Here is a 14,381-nt window from a genome sequence, read left to right on the forward strand (position 1 = left end):
GAACCCGATATCCGACATTTGGTGCGGCAGGTAGGGGTGCGCCGGAGCTCTTCCTTCCGTCGACCCGCTCTCCACCAACACCACGCTTCGCCCTCATGGCGGGCATCGCGCCTCCAGCTCCGGCGGCCGGCGCCAGCACCAAGGCCAGGGGGCTCCGAGCCTTGGCCTCCGCCTTGCGGCAGGTGCAGTGGCCGCACAAGTTCAAGCTAGAGATGCCGCCGTGCTACAACGGCGCGGCGGGCCCGCTGGTTTTCCTGCTGGCATACGAGGAGGCCGTCCTCAAGGCCGGAAGCGACGAAAAGGTCATGGCCAACTGGCTTCCCATGGCCCTCACTGGCGTCCCGCGCGCTTGGCTGCTCAACCTGCTGGCATCTTCTGTGGCCTCCTGGGAGGAACTGCGTGACCTCTTCCTTGCCAACTACGCAGCGCCGGTGCCCCCGGTCGTCACAACTCTCCTGGGCGGCTCGCAGGCACCACCCTCGGACCGCCATGCCAAGCCATTCTTCCACCAGATTGGCGTTCCCTCGCGCAGCAAGGAGCTCCCCCGGGTTGGGTGGTGCCATAGGCCGACCTGACCTTCAACTCGGAAGACCACCTCGTCAACACCGCATGCTCGGGTGCGCTCTCGATGCTCTGCACGCCCACCATCTGCCATGTGGACGTCACCAAGACCCTCATCGACGGCGGCACCGACCTCAACGTGTTCTCGGTGGAGGCCTTCGGCCTCCTCCATGTACTGCTGGAGCGGCTCTGACCCATGAAGCCCTTCTCGGGCGTCGGAGGCAGTTCCTCCAGTTCCCTGGGGCAGATCCGCCTTCTCGTGACCTTCGGCACCCATGACAACTACCACACGGAGCTGGTCGACTTCGACATCGCCCACATCGGCCTCTCGTACAATGCCATCCTCAGATATCCTGCCTTGGCTCAGTTCATGGCAGCAACCCATCCGGCCTACAACCTCATGAAGATGCCCGGGAGCAGCGGCGTCCTCACCATAGCTGGAGACACCAAGGAGGCTCTACTGGCGCTCAAGCTGGCGCTCAAGCTGGCCCTCAAGGCTGCCGTGGTGGCGCAGCCTGCCGGCGCGGACACCTCCAAGGCCAAGGAAGCTGCACCGACCAAAAAGAAGTGGTTGTTCACTCAGGACAAGGCGGAGACCAAGCAGGTGCCAGTTGAGGAAGACGGGTCCTCGGGAGCAACCTTCACCATAGGTGCCAACCTCGACCCCGACCAAGAGGAGGCGCTGGTGAAGTTCTTGCACTCGAACAAGGAGGTGTTCGCATGGGAACCCAAGCAGCTAGCAGGGGTCCTAAGGGAGGTGATTGATCATCACCTGAATGTGTGCCCCAATGTACGCCCCGTGAAGCAGAAAGCGAGGCGGCAGTCCATAGAGAAGCAGGCCTTCATCGTCCAAGAAACCCGCAAGCTGGAAGCAGCAGGAGTCATTCGCGAGGTCTGCTACCCCGAATGGCTGGCGAACCAGGTTATCGTGCCAAAAAAGGGGGGAAAGGAGCGCATGTGCGTCGACTTCACCAACTTCAACAAGGCCTGCCCTCAAGATCCATTCCCGCTCCCTCGCGTCGACCAGATCGTCGACTCCACCGCCGAGTGCGACCTGCGGTGTTTCCTGGATGCGTTTTCGGGTTATCACCTAATCAAGATAGCGGTGGAAGACATGGAGAAGACAGCCTTCCTGACCCCGTGTGGGGTGTACTACTACACCTGGTTGCCGTTCGGGTTGTGCAATGCGGGCGCGACCTTCCAGCGGCTGATGCACATTGCCTTGGGCTGGCAACCCGGGAGGAACACCGAGGCTTAGTGATGACCCACAAGGGTAGGGGATCTATCGTAGTCCTTTCGATAAGTAAGAGTGTCGAACCCAACACGGAGCAGAAGGAAATGATAAGCGGTTTTTGGTAAGGTTTTCTCTGCAAGCACTGAAATTGTAGGTAATAGATAGTTTTGTGATAAGATAAATTGTAACGAGTAACAAGTAAATAAAGTAAATAAAGTGTAGCAAGGTGGCCCAATCCTTTTTGTAGCAAAGGATAAGCCTGGACAATTTCTTATAATGAGAAAGGAGCTCCCGAGGACACATGGGGATTATCGTCAAGCTAGTTTTCATCATGCTCAAATGATTCGCATTCGGTACTTTGATAATTTGATATGTGGGTGGACCGGTGCTTTGGTACTGCCCTTACTTGGACAAGCATCCCAGTTATGATTAACCCCTATTACAAGCATCCGCAACTATAAAGTATTAAGGTAAACCTAACCGCAGCATTAAACATATGGATCCAAATCACCCCTAACGAAGCAACGCATAAACTAGGGTTTATGCTTCTATCACTCTAACAACCCATCATCTACTTATTACTTCCCTATGCCTTCCTCTAGGCCCAAATAATGGTGAAGTGTCATGTAGTCGATGTTCACATAACACCACTAGAGGAAAACACAACATACATCTCATCAAAATATCGAACGAATACCAAATTCACATGACTACTAATAGCAAGACTTCACCCATGTCCTCAGGAACAAACGTAACTACTCACAAAGCATATTCATGTTCATAATTAGAGGAGTAATAATATGCATTAAGGATCCGAACATATGATTCCACCAAGTAAACCAACTAGCATCAACTACAAGGAGTAATCAACACTACTAGCAACCCACATGTACCAATTTGTGGTTTGGATACAAGATTGGATACAAGATATGAACTAGGGTTTTGAGAGGAGATGGTGCTGGTGAAGATGTTGATGGAGATTGACCCCCTCCCGATGAGAGGATCATTGGTGATGACGATGGTGATGATTTCCCCCTCCCGGAGGGAAGTGTCCCCGGCAGAACAGCTCCGCCGGAGTCCTAGATTGGTTCCGCCAAGGTTCCGCCTCGTGGCAGTGGAGTTTCGTCCCGTAAGCTTGCCCACGATTTTTTCCAGGGTAAAAGCCTTCATATAGCAGAAGATGGACACCGGAGGGCCACCAGGGGGCCCAGGAGACAGGGGCGCACCAAGTAGGGGTGGGCACGCCCCCCACTCTCCTGGCCAGGGTGTGGGCCCCCTGAGGTGTTTCTTCTGCTCAATAATTCTTATTAATTCCAAAAATAAGTTTCGTGGAGTTTCAGGATTTTTGGAGCAGTGCAGAATAGGTTTCCAATGTTTGCTCCTTTTCCAGCCAGAATTCCAACTGCCCGCATTCCCCCTCTTCATGATAAACCTTGTAAAATAAGAGAGAATAGCCATAAGTATTGAGATATAATGTGTAATAACAGCCCATAATGCAATAAATATTGATATAAAAGCATGATGCAAAATGTACGTATCAATTTCCCCAAGCTTAGACCTCGCTTGTCCTCAAGCGGAAGCCGATATCGAAAAATGTCCACATGTTTAGAGATAGAGGTGTCGATAAAAATAAAATACGGACATAAGGGCATCATGATCATTCTTATAACAACAACAAAAATAGATTTTGCCATATGACTTCTTATGCTCAAGTAACAATCAATTCACAATGTCAAGTATGGTTCAGAAACTTTATTGGAAGCTAACAAACTATAACCTCAGTCATTGAAGCAATTGCAATTTATCATAACATTAGAAAGAGTCAAGAATAGAGCTTTTCAGCAAGTCCACATACTCAACTATCATGTAGTCTTATACAATTGCTAACACTCATGCAATACTTATGGTTATGGAGTTTCAACCGGATACTAAGAAAGATAGGGGCTTATTGTGTTGCCTCCCAACGTATTCACCTTTAGGTGATGTCAACAATAATAGCCCATGCTAACTTACATCCAATTGGATATATATATATATATATATATATATATATATATATATATATATATATATATCATGATATTTCAAACATGAGGAGCTTGCCAAAGGATAAAATGAAAAAGGGAAAGGTGAGGATCACCTTGACTCAAGCATAAAGTAAAAACATAAAAGTAAAAGATAGGCCCTTTGCAGAGGGAAGTAAAGGTTGTCATGTGCATTTGGGGTTGGATGCATAAAATCTTAATGCAAAAGAACGTCACTTTATATTACCCCTTGTATGTGGACCTTTATTATGCAGTCCGTCGCTTTTATTGCTTCCACAACAAGATCGTATAAAGCTTATTTTCTCTGCACTAATAAATCATACATATTTAGATAGCAATTTTTATTGCTTGCAACATGACAACTTACTTGAAGGATCTTACTCAATCCATAGGTAGGTATGGTGGACTCTCATGGCAAAACTGGGTTTAAGGATATCTGGAAGCACAAGTAGTATCTCTACTTGGTGCAAGGAATTTGGCTAGCATGAGGGGGAAAGGCAAGCTCAACATGTTTGGAAGGTCAATGACAATATACTTTAATTGAGATGTGAGAAAACATAAACCATTATGTTGTCTTCTTTGTCCAACGTCAACTCTTTTAGCATGTCATACTTAATGAGTGCTCCCAATCATAAAAGATGTCCAAGATAGTATATTTGTATGTGAACCCCTCTTTCCTTATTACTTCCTATTAATTGCAACGATGACCAAAACTATGTTTATCAACTCTCAACAACTTTTATGCCTCATACTTTCTATGTGGGAAGTCATTACTATCCATAAGATCAATATGAACTCTTTTATTCTATACTTCCTCAAGATCATAGCAACATAGCAAAGCCCTTGACTCAACACTAATCTTTATTATAGATAGCTCACGGACTCGATTACATAAAGAGGTCACAAAGAAAAACTCAAAACTACTTGATACTAAAACTTCAATCTACTAGATCAAGATACTACTAAAAGGATCAAACTAAATAAAACGGTAAAGATAGGAGTGTGATGGTGATACGATACCGGGGCACCTCCCCCAAGCTTGGCAGTTGCCAAGGGGAGTGCCCATACCCATGTAATTATGTCCTCGGAGGTGGTGAAGTAGGAGTTGTTGATGATGTAGGCTTGTCGTCCATCTTCCAAAGCATAGGCTCACCATCATAGAAGGATGATCGAGTCTCCGGGATCCTTAAATCTGCAGCCAAACTCGTCCTCTTGAATCTATATTCATACTCACAGTTCTGGTTTTGCAGGTCATAGATCTGGGCTTGGAGGTGCTCGATTTTCTCTTGAAGCTTGAAGATGGTCTCCCCAATGACCTTGGCATCTAGCTTGTGGTTGTTGGTGAACTCCGTGATCATCATCTGGTTGGCGTTGAGGCCACGCTCTACCATACCTTGACACTTGAAAACTTGCTGCTCCACGGCTTTGAGCTTTGTCTCCATGCTTCCAGTACACCTTGGTCCCTCCACATCGCGGATGTGCAGCACCCCCTCATGCATCTCAATGGTTTGAGGGTGTTGCAGCACCTCCGCGAGATAGGGGTTGATAACCCTCTCGAAAAACTTGTCCTTGGGAGCGTTTGGAGTAGTCATGATGCTCTAGATCTAAAACAGAAACAGCTCGAAATGAAAGCATAGGATATTTGCGTGATACGGTGGTCAAAACCTTCGGGAGTTTATATAATGAATTTTTACTGACCAAAATACATAACGTGCCAGAAAACGGAGTCCGGGAGGCACACGAGGTGTCCACGAGACAGGGGGCGCGCCCAGTAAGGGTGGGCGCGCCCTCCACCCTCTTGTCCCCGACCAAAAACTTGTCCCCGGAATACTTCTTTCTTCCTAAAATTCTGAAATATTCCAAAACTGATAAAAATTGCCATTAGAATTGTTTTGGAGTCGGTTTACTTACCGTACCACATACCTATTCCTTTTCGGAGTCTGGAACATTCTGGAAAGTGTCCCTTATGTATTCCTCCGGGGTTACGGTTTCAATAATATTAGTTTCAACATTGATGGGATTACCTAAGATATAATGTTTAATTCTTTGACCGTTCACCACCCTCGGACTTGTGCCTTTGAAGTTGTTGATTTTTATGGCACCAGACCGATAGACCTCCTCGATAACGTAAGGACCTTCCCATTTGGAGAGAAGTTTTCCTGCAAAAAATCTTAAACGAGAGTTGAATAATAACACATAATCACCTGCGTTAAACTCACGCTTTTGTATCCTTTTATCATGCCAGCGTTTGACTTTTTCTTTAAATAGCTTGGCATTCTCATAGGCTTGGCTTCTCCATTCATCAAGTGAGCTAATATCAAACAACCTCTTCTCACCGGCAAGTTGGAAGTCATAGTTGAGCTCTATAATAGCCCAATATGCTTTATGTTCAAGTTCAAGAGGTAAATGACATGCTTTTCCATAAACCATCTTATAAGGAGACATACCCATAGGATTTTTGTATGCAGTTCTATAGGCCCATAATGCATCATCATGTTTTTTGGACCAATTCTTTCTACATCTATTGACAGCCTTTTGCAAAATTAATTTGAGCTCTCTATTGCTCAACTCTACTTGACCACTAGACTGCGGATGATAAGGAGATGCGATTCTATGATTAACATCATACTTAGCAAGCATCTTACGGAAAGCACCATGAATAAAATGTGAACCACCATCAGTCATAAGATATCTAGGGACTCCAAACCTCGGAAAAATAACTTCTTTAAGCATTTTAATAGAAGTGTTATGATCAGCACTACTAGTTGGAATAGCTTCTACCCGCTTAGTAACATAATCAATAGCAACTAAAATATGTGTGTAACCATTAGAGTCAGGAAAAGGTCCCATATAATCAAAGCCCCAAACATCAAACGGTTCAATAACAAGAGAATAATTCATAGGAATTTCTTGACGTCTACTAATATTACCAATTCTTTGACATTCATCACAAGATAAGACAAACTTACCAACATCTTTGAAGAGAGTAGGCCAATAAAAACCAGATTGCAATACCTTATGTGCAGTTCTATCTCCAGCGTGGTGTCCTCCATAGGATTCAGAGTGACACTTGCGTAGGATCTGTTCCTGTTCATGCTCAGGTGCACAACGTCTAATAACACCATCTACTCTTTCTTTATAAAGGTGTGGGTCATCCCAGAAGTAATGTCTTAAATCATAAAAGAACTTTTTCTTTTGCTGGTATGTGAAACTAGGAGGTATAAATTTAGCAACAATTTAATTAGCAAAATCAGCATACCAAGGAGCAGTACGAGAAGCATTAGCGACCGCTAATTGTTCATCAGGAAAGCTATCATCAATAGGCAGTGGGTCATCAAGAACATTCTCTAAACTAGACAAGTTGTCTGCAACGGGGTTCTCAGCTCCCTTTCTATCAATAATATGCAAATGAAATTCTTGGAGCAAGAGAACCCATCTAATGAGTCTAGGCTTAGCATCTTTCTTTTCCATAAGATATTTATAGCAGCATGATCAGTGTGAATAGTAACTTTGGAATCAACAATATAAGGTCTAAACTTATCACATGCAAACACAACTGCTAAGAACTCTTTTTCAGCAGTAGCATAATCTCTCTGGGTAGTATCAAGAGTCTTACTAGCATACTGGATAACATTTAATTTCTTATTGACTCTTTGCCCTAGAACAACACCTAGCATCACACATAATTTCAAAGGGTAAATTCCAATCAGGTGGCTGGACAATAGGTGCAGTGATCAAAGCTTTCTTAAGTATTTCAAATGCTTCTACACAATCATCATCAAAGACAAAAGGAATATCTTTTTGCAATAAATTATTCAGAGGCCTAGAGATTTTAGAAAAGTCCTTAATGAACCTCCTATAAAAACCGGCATGACCAAGGAAACTTCTTATACCTTTTATGTCCTTGGGACATGACATCTTCTCAATAGCATCAACTTTAGCTTTATCAACTTCAATACCTCTCTCAGAAATCTTATGCCCCAAGACAATGCCTTCATTAACCATAAAGTGGCACTTTTCCCAATTCAAGACGAGACTTGTCTTTGCATCTCTGCAAAACTCGATCAAGGTTGCTCAAGCAATCATCAAAAGAGGATCCATAAACGGAGAGGTCATCCATGAATACCTCACAAATCTTTTCACAAAAGTCAGAGAATATAGCCATCATACATATTTGAAAGGTAGCAGGTGCATTACATAAACCAAAAGGCATACGTCTATAAGCAAAAGTACCGAAAGGGCAAGTAAAAGTAGTTTTGGATTGATCCCCCACTGACACAGGTATTTGAGAGAAACCAGAATAACCATCTAGAAAGCAGAAATGTGTGTGTTTGGATAGCCTTTCTAGCATTTGATCAATAAAAGGTAAAGGGTAATGATCTTTCTTAGTAGCTTTATTTAATTTACGGAAATTAGTTACCATCCTATAACCTGTAATAATTCTTTGCGGGATCAATTCATCTTTATCATTAGGAACGACAGTAATACCTCCCTTTTGAGGAACACAATGGACAGGGCTTACCCAATCACTATCAGCAACAGGATAAATTATACCTGCCTCAAGGAGCTTTAGTATCTCCTTTCTTACCACTTCTTTCATTTTGGGATTCAATCGTCGTTGAGGATCCCTAACTGGTTTAGCATCGGCCCCCAAATAAATTTCGTGTTGGCATAACGTGGGACTAATGCCCTTGAGATCATCCAGAGTATATCCAATAGCAGCGCGGTGCTTCTTTAGAGTTTTCAATAATCTTTCTTCTTCTTGCTCTGAAAGGTTAGCACTAATAATAACAGGATATATTTTCTTTTCACCAAGATAAGCATACTTAAGATTATCGGGTAATGGTTTGAGTTCAAACACGGGATCACCCTTGGGTGGAGGTGGATCCCCAAGAATTTCAATGGGAAGGTTGTGTTTCAGCATAGGTTCCTGTTTAAGGAACACTTCATCTATTTCCCTTCTTTCCTTCATAAACATATCATTTTCATGGTTAAGCAAATATTGTTCTAACGGATCAGTAGGAGGCACGGCAATAGAAGCAAGACCAATAATATCATCCTTACTAGGTGATTCTCTATCACGAGGTTGTCTATGAAACTTAGCAAAATTAAACTCATGAGACATACCCTCTAAGCCAATTGTAACAGTATCCTTTTCACAATCAATCTTAGCATTAACTGTATTTAAGAAGGATCTACCAAAAATAATGGGACAAAAGTCATCTTGTGGGGAACCAAGAACAAGAAAATCAGCAGGATATTTAACCTTCCAACACAATACTTCAACATCTCTAACTATCCCAACTGGTTTAATGGTGTCCCTATTAGCAAGCTTAATAGTAACATCAATGTTTTCCAATTCAACGGGTGCAATGTCGTGCATAATTTCTTTATATAAGTCGTAGGGTATTGCACTAGCACTAGCACCCATATCACATAAGCCATGATAACAATGATCTCCTATTTTAACAGAAATAACAGGCATGCCTACCACAGGTCTATGTATCTTAGTATCTGGTCTAGCAATATTAGCAGTCTCACCACAGAAATAAATAACATGCCCATCTAAATCATCATCCAAGAGATCTTTAACCATAGAAATACTAGGTTCAACTTTGATTTGCTCAGGAGGTATATAAGTCCTAGTATTACTCTTACGAACAACAGTCGAAGTATTACTCTTACAAACAACAGTCGAAGTTTTAGCATGATCCTTTATCCTAACAGGAAAAGGAGGTTTCTCAACATAAGTAGTAGGAACAATAGGATCACTATAGGTGACAGTCTTTTCTTCAACTGTAATAGGTGCAACTACTTTTACTTCAACAGGAGGATTATATTTAAACCACTTCTCCTTAGGGAGATCAATGTGAGTAGCAAAAGATTCACAGAAAGAAGCTACTATCTCAGAGTCAAGTCCATATTTAGCGCTAAATCCACAAAAAGCATCGGTATCCATAAAAGATTTAACACAATCGAACTTAGGTGTCATACCTGACTCCTTTCCATCGTATAACATTGACTTAAGCCTCCCCCAAGCTTGAGCTATGCTTTCTCCTTCGCGAGGCCAGAAATTATATATGTAATTACGATCACGATGAACAAGATGCATAGGATAGAACTTCTGGTGAAATTCCAACTTCAATCGTTTATAATTCCAAGATCTCGTATCATCACATAGCCTATACCATGTCAATGCATCTCCCTTCAAAGATAAAGGGAAGACCTTCCTTTTGACAACATCACCGGGAATACCTGCAAGCTTAAATAATCCACAAACTTCATCCACAAAGATAAGGTGTAAATCGGGATGCAATGTTCCATCTCCTGCAAATGGATTAGCTAGTAGTTTCTCTATCATACCCGAAGGAATCTCAAAGTAAATATTTTCAAAAAGTTCAGTAGGTTGAGGAGAAACTCTTTGCTCTTCTGGTCGGGGTGAAGATACCCCGAACAAGCCCCTCAAAGGATTAGTTTCCATAGTGACAAGTAACAGAAAATTTTAGCACACTATATAAATGTTTCCTTACCAAGTTCCACTCACCAAAAGCGCTACACTCCCCGACAACAATGCCAGAAAAGAGTCTTGATGACCCACAAGTGTAGGGGATCTATCGTAGTCCTTTTGATAAGTAAGAGTGTCGAACCCAACGAGGAGCAAAAGGAAATGATAAGCGGTTTTCGGTAAGGCTTTCTCTACAAGCACTGAAATTGTAGGTAATAGATAGTTTTGTGATAAGATAAATTGTAACGAGTAACAAGTAAATAAAGTAAATAAAGTGTAGCAAGGTGGCCCAATCCTTTTTGTAGCAAAGGATAAGCCTGGAAAATTTCTTATAATGAGAAACGAGCTCCCGAGGACACATGGGGATTATCGTCAAGCTAGTTTTCATCACGCTCATATGATTCACGTTCGGTACTTTGATAATTTGATATGTGGGTGGACCGGTGCTTGGGTACTGCCCTCACTTGTACAAGCATCCCACTTATGATTAACCCCTATTGCAAGCATCCGCAACTACAAAAGAAGTATTAAGGTAAACCTAACCACAGCATTAAACATATGGATCCAAATCAGCCCCTAATGAAGCAACGCATAAACTAGGGTTTAAGCTTCTGCACTCTAACAACCCATCATCTACTTATTACTTCCCTATGCGTTCCTCTAGGCCCAAATAATGGTGAAGTTTCATGTAGTCGACGTTCACATAACACCACTAGAGGAAAAGACAACATACATCTCATCATAATATCAAACGAATACCAAATTCACATGACTACTAATAGCAAGACTTCACCCATGTCCTCAGGAACAAACGTAACTACTCACAAAGCATATTCATGTTCATAATCAGAGGAGTAATAATATGCATTAAGGATCTGAACATATGATCTTCCACCAAGTAAACTAATTAACATCAACTACAAGGAGTAATCAACACTACTAGCAACCCACAGGTACCAATTTGTGGTTTGGATACAAGATTGGATACAAGAGATGAACTAGGGTTTTGAGAGGAGATGGTGCTGGTGAAGATGCTGATGGAGATTGAAACCCTCCTGATGAGAGGATCGTTGGTGAAGACGATGGTGATGATTTCCCCCTCCCAGAGGGAAGTGTCCCCGGCAAAACAGCTCCGCCGGAGCCCTAGATTGCTTCCGCCAAGGTTCCGCCTCGTGGCGGTGGAGTTTCGTCCCGTAAGCTTGCCCACGATTTTTTCCAGGGTAAAAGCCTTCATATAGCAGAAGATGGACACCGGAGGGCCACCAGGGGGCCCAGGAGACAGGGGGCGCGCCGAGTAGGGGTGGGTGCGCCCCCCACCCTCCTGGCTAGGGTGTGGGCCCCCTGAGGTGTTTCTTCCGCTCAATAATTCTTATTAATTCCAAAAATAAGCTTCGTGGAGTTTCAAGATTTTTGGAGCAGTGCAGAATAGGTTTCCAATGTTTGCTCCTTTTCCAGCCAGAATTCCAGCTGCCGGCATTCCTCCTCTTCATGATAAACCTTGTAAAATAAGAGAGAATAGCCATAAGTATTGAGATATAATGTGTAATAACAGCCCATAGTGCAATAAATATTGATATAAAAGCATGATGCAAAATGGACGTATCACTTATGTCGACGACATTGTGGTGAAGTCTCGGGAGGCGAGAACCTTGATCCAGGACCTGGAGGAGACCTTCGCGAGCCTCCGCCAAGTGGACCTGCGACTCAACCCGGAGAAGTGCGTGTTTGGCATCCCTTCAGGCAAGCTGCTGGGCTTCTTCGTGTCCCACAGAGGGATCAAGGCCAACCTGGAGAAGGTCAAGGCAATCGAAGACATGAGTCCGCCACAAACCCTCAGAGAAATGCAGAAGCTCGTCGGACGCGTAACTGCGCTAGGACGCTTCATCTCCAAGATGGGGGAGCACGCCCTGCCGTTCTTCAAGCTGATGAAGAGGAAAGGCCCGTTTGACTGGACACAGGAGGCCGACCAAGCGTTTCAAGACCTCAAGAAATATCTGACTAGCCCTCCGGTGATGGCGGCACTGCGCCCTCTCGAGTCCTTGGTGCTCTACCTCACCGCCACTCCCTACTCCGCCAGCGCAGCCCTGGTGGCGGTTCAGGAGGAACACTAGGCTAAGGCCATGTCATGCCCAGCCACAGCTTCAGCCGTGGTGGCACAAGACCAAGAGGGCCTCGCGAGGACCACAACCACGGCAGCCGGAGACCAACCTCAGCAAGAAGACGCCCCCAGGGCTGAAGAGGCCGCACCAGGCAACCAAGCGCTGGGGGCCCCATCGTCTTAGGAAGTTCCTCACCCTCCGGAGGACACAGGCTTCGTCAACACACCCACCCTCGTCGAGCATCTGGTGTACTTCGTCAGCACGGTGTTGCGTTATGCAAGGGCATGATACCCCATGCCTCAGAAGCTTTTTCTCGCGCTCTTGGTGGCCTCGCGTAAGCTGCAGCACTACTTTCAAGGTCACCCCATCAAGGTCGTTTCGTCCTACCCATAGGAAAGGGTACCCAGGAGCCCCAACACCGCTGGAAGGGTTGCCGAATGGAATATCAAGCTGCAGGCGTTTCACTTGGAGTTCAGCACAACCAGGGTCGTCAAGGGAGCCGCGCTTGCGGATTTTGTGGCAGAATGGACAGAGGCGCCAGGGCTCAAGGCAGGCGAGGATCGGTCTCTCTCCCCAGGGAGTGAGGCACCAGATGGTTGGGTCATGTACTTCGATGGGGCATTCTCGCGGCAGGGCGCGGGGGCTGGTGCAGTGCTTATATCCCCCACTCAGGACAAGCTCTACTACGCGGTACAACTCTGTTTCCAGCAGGGTGAGAAGGTCCCAACAACACAGCAAAATATGAGGGCCTCATAGCAGGCCTGAAAGCTGCAACTGCACTGGGGGTGAAGCGCCTTGTCATCAAGTGCGATTCACAACTCCTCGTCAACTTTCCCAGCAAGGTATATGAGCCGAGGGACGAGCACATCGAAGCATATCTTGCGGAAGTGCGCAAGATGGAAAAGCAATTTTGGGGGCTGGAGTTGCAGCATGTGCCCCACGGCACTAACCAAGAGGCTGATGACATTGCCAAGAGGGTGTCCAGGCGGCTGCCTCAAGAGCCTGGCATTTTCGAGGAACGACTCATCAAGCCATCGGTGGCACCGTCACTTTCAAGCACGGCACAACCTCGGGAAGAGCCCCCTCAGCCACCTGCCATGGGAGCCCCAGCCTATGTCCCGACCTCAGGAGCCCACCTGCTCCTGGCGCTGGAGCCTCAGGAGGGATGCTGGACCACAGAATTCAAGGACTACCTGATGCAAGGGACGCTGCCGGAGAAAGAGGAGGACGCGGAGCGCGTGGCCAGGCAGGCCACGACCTATTGCATCCAAGACGGTGAGTTATACTGGAGGCGGCCAAATGATGTTTCCTTACGCTGCATCTCCAGGGAATAGGGGAAGGAGCTACTGGCCAACATACACGATGGAGATTGCGGACACCACTCGTCGTCACGGACCCTCATTGGCAAGGCGTTTCGTAGTGGGTTCTACTGGCCTACGGCACTCAACGCCGCGACAAAGCTAGTGAAGTCCGGCGAAGCCTGCCAATTCCACGCCAAGCAGATCCATCAACCAGCGTAGGGCCTGCAGACCATCCCGCTCTCGTGGTCGTTCGCAGTCTGGGGGCTGGATATCCTGGGCCCATTCCCTCGAGCGCCTGGGGGCTACCGCTACCTTACGTCGCCATCGACGAGTTCACTAAGTGGGCGGAGGTGGAAGCTATCCGCACCATCCCAGTCGGGTCCGTGATCAAGTTCATCAAGGGCCTCGTGAGCCGGTTTGGGGTCCCTAACCGCATCATCACCAACAACGGTTCGTAGTTCACCAGCAATCTCTTCAAAACATATTGTGCTAACCTTGGAACGCAGATCTGCTACGCTTCGGTGGGGCACCCCCAGATCAATGGCCAGGCCGAACGCGCCAACACGGAGGTCCTGAGAGGCCTCAAGACAAGAACCTTCAAGAAGAAGCTGGAGGCTTGCGGCAGAGGCTGGCACG

Source organism: Triticum dicoccoides, chromosome 3B, assembly GCF_002162155.2.
Source record: "Triticum dicoccoides isolate Atlit2015 ecotype Zavitan chromosome 3B, WEW_v2.0, whole genome shotgun sequence".
Classification (NCBI taxonomy): Eukaryota; Viridiplantae; Streptophyta; class Magnoliopsida; order Poales; family Poaceae; genus Triticum; species Triticum dicoccoides.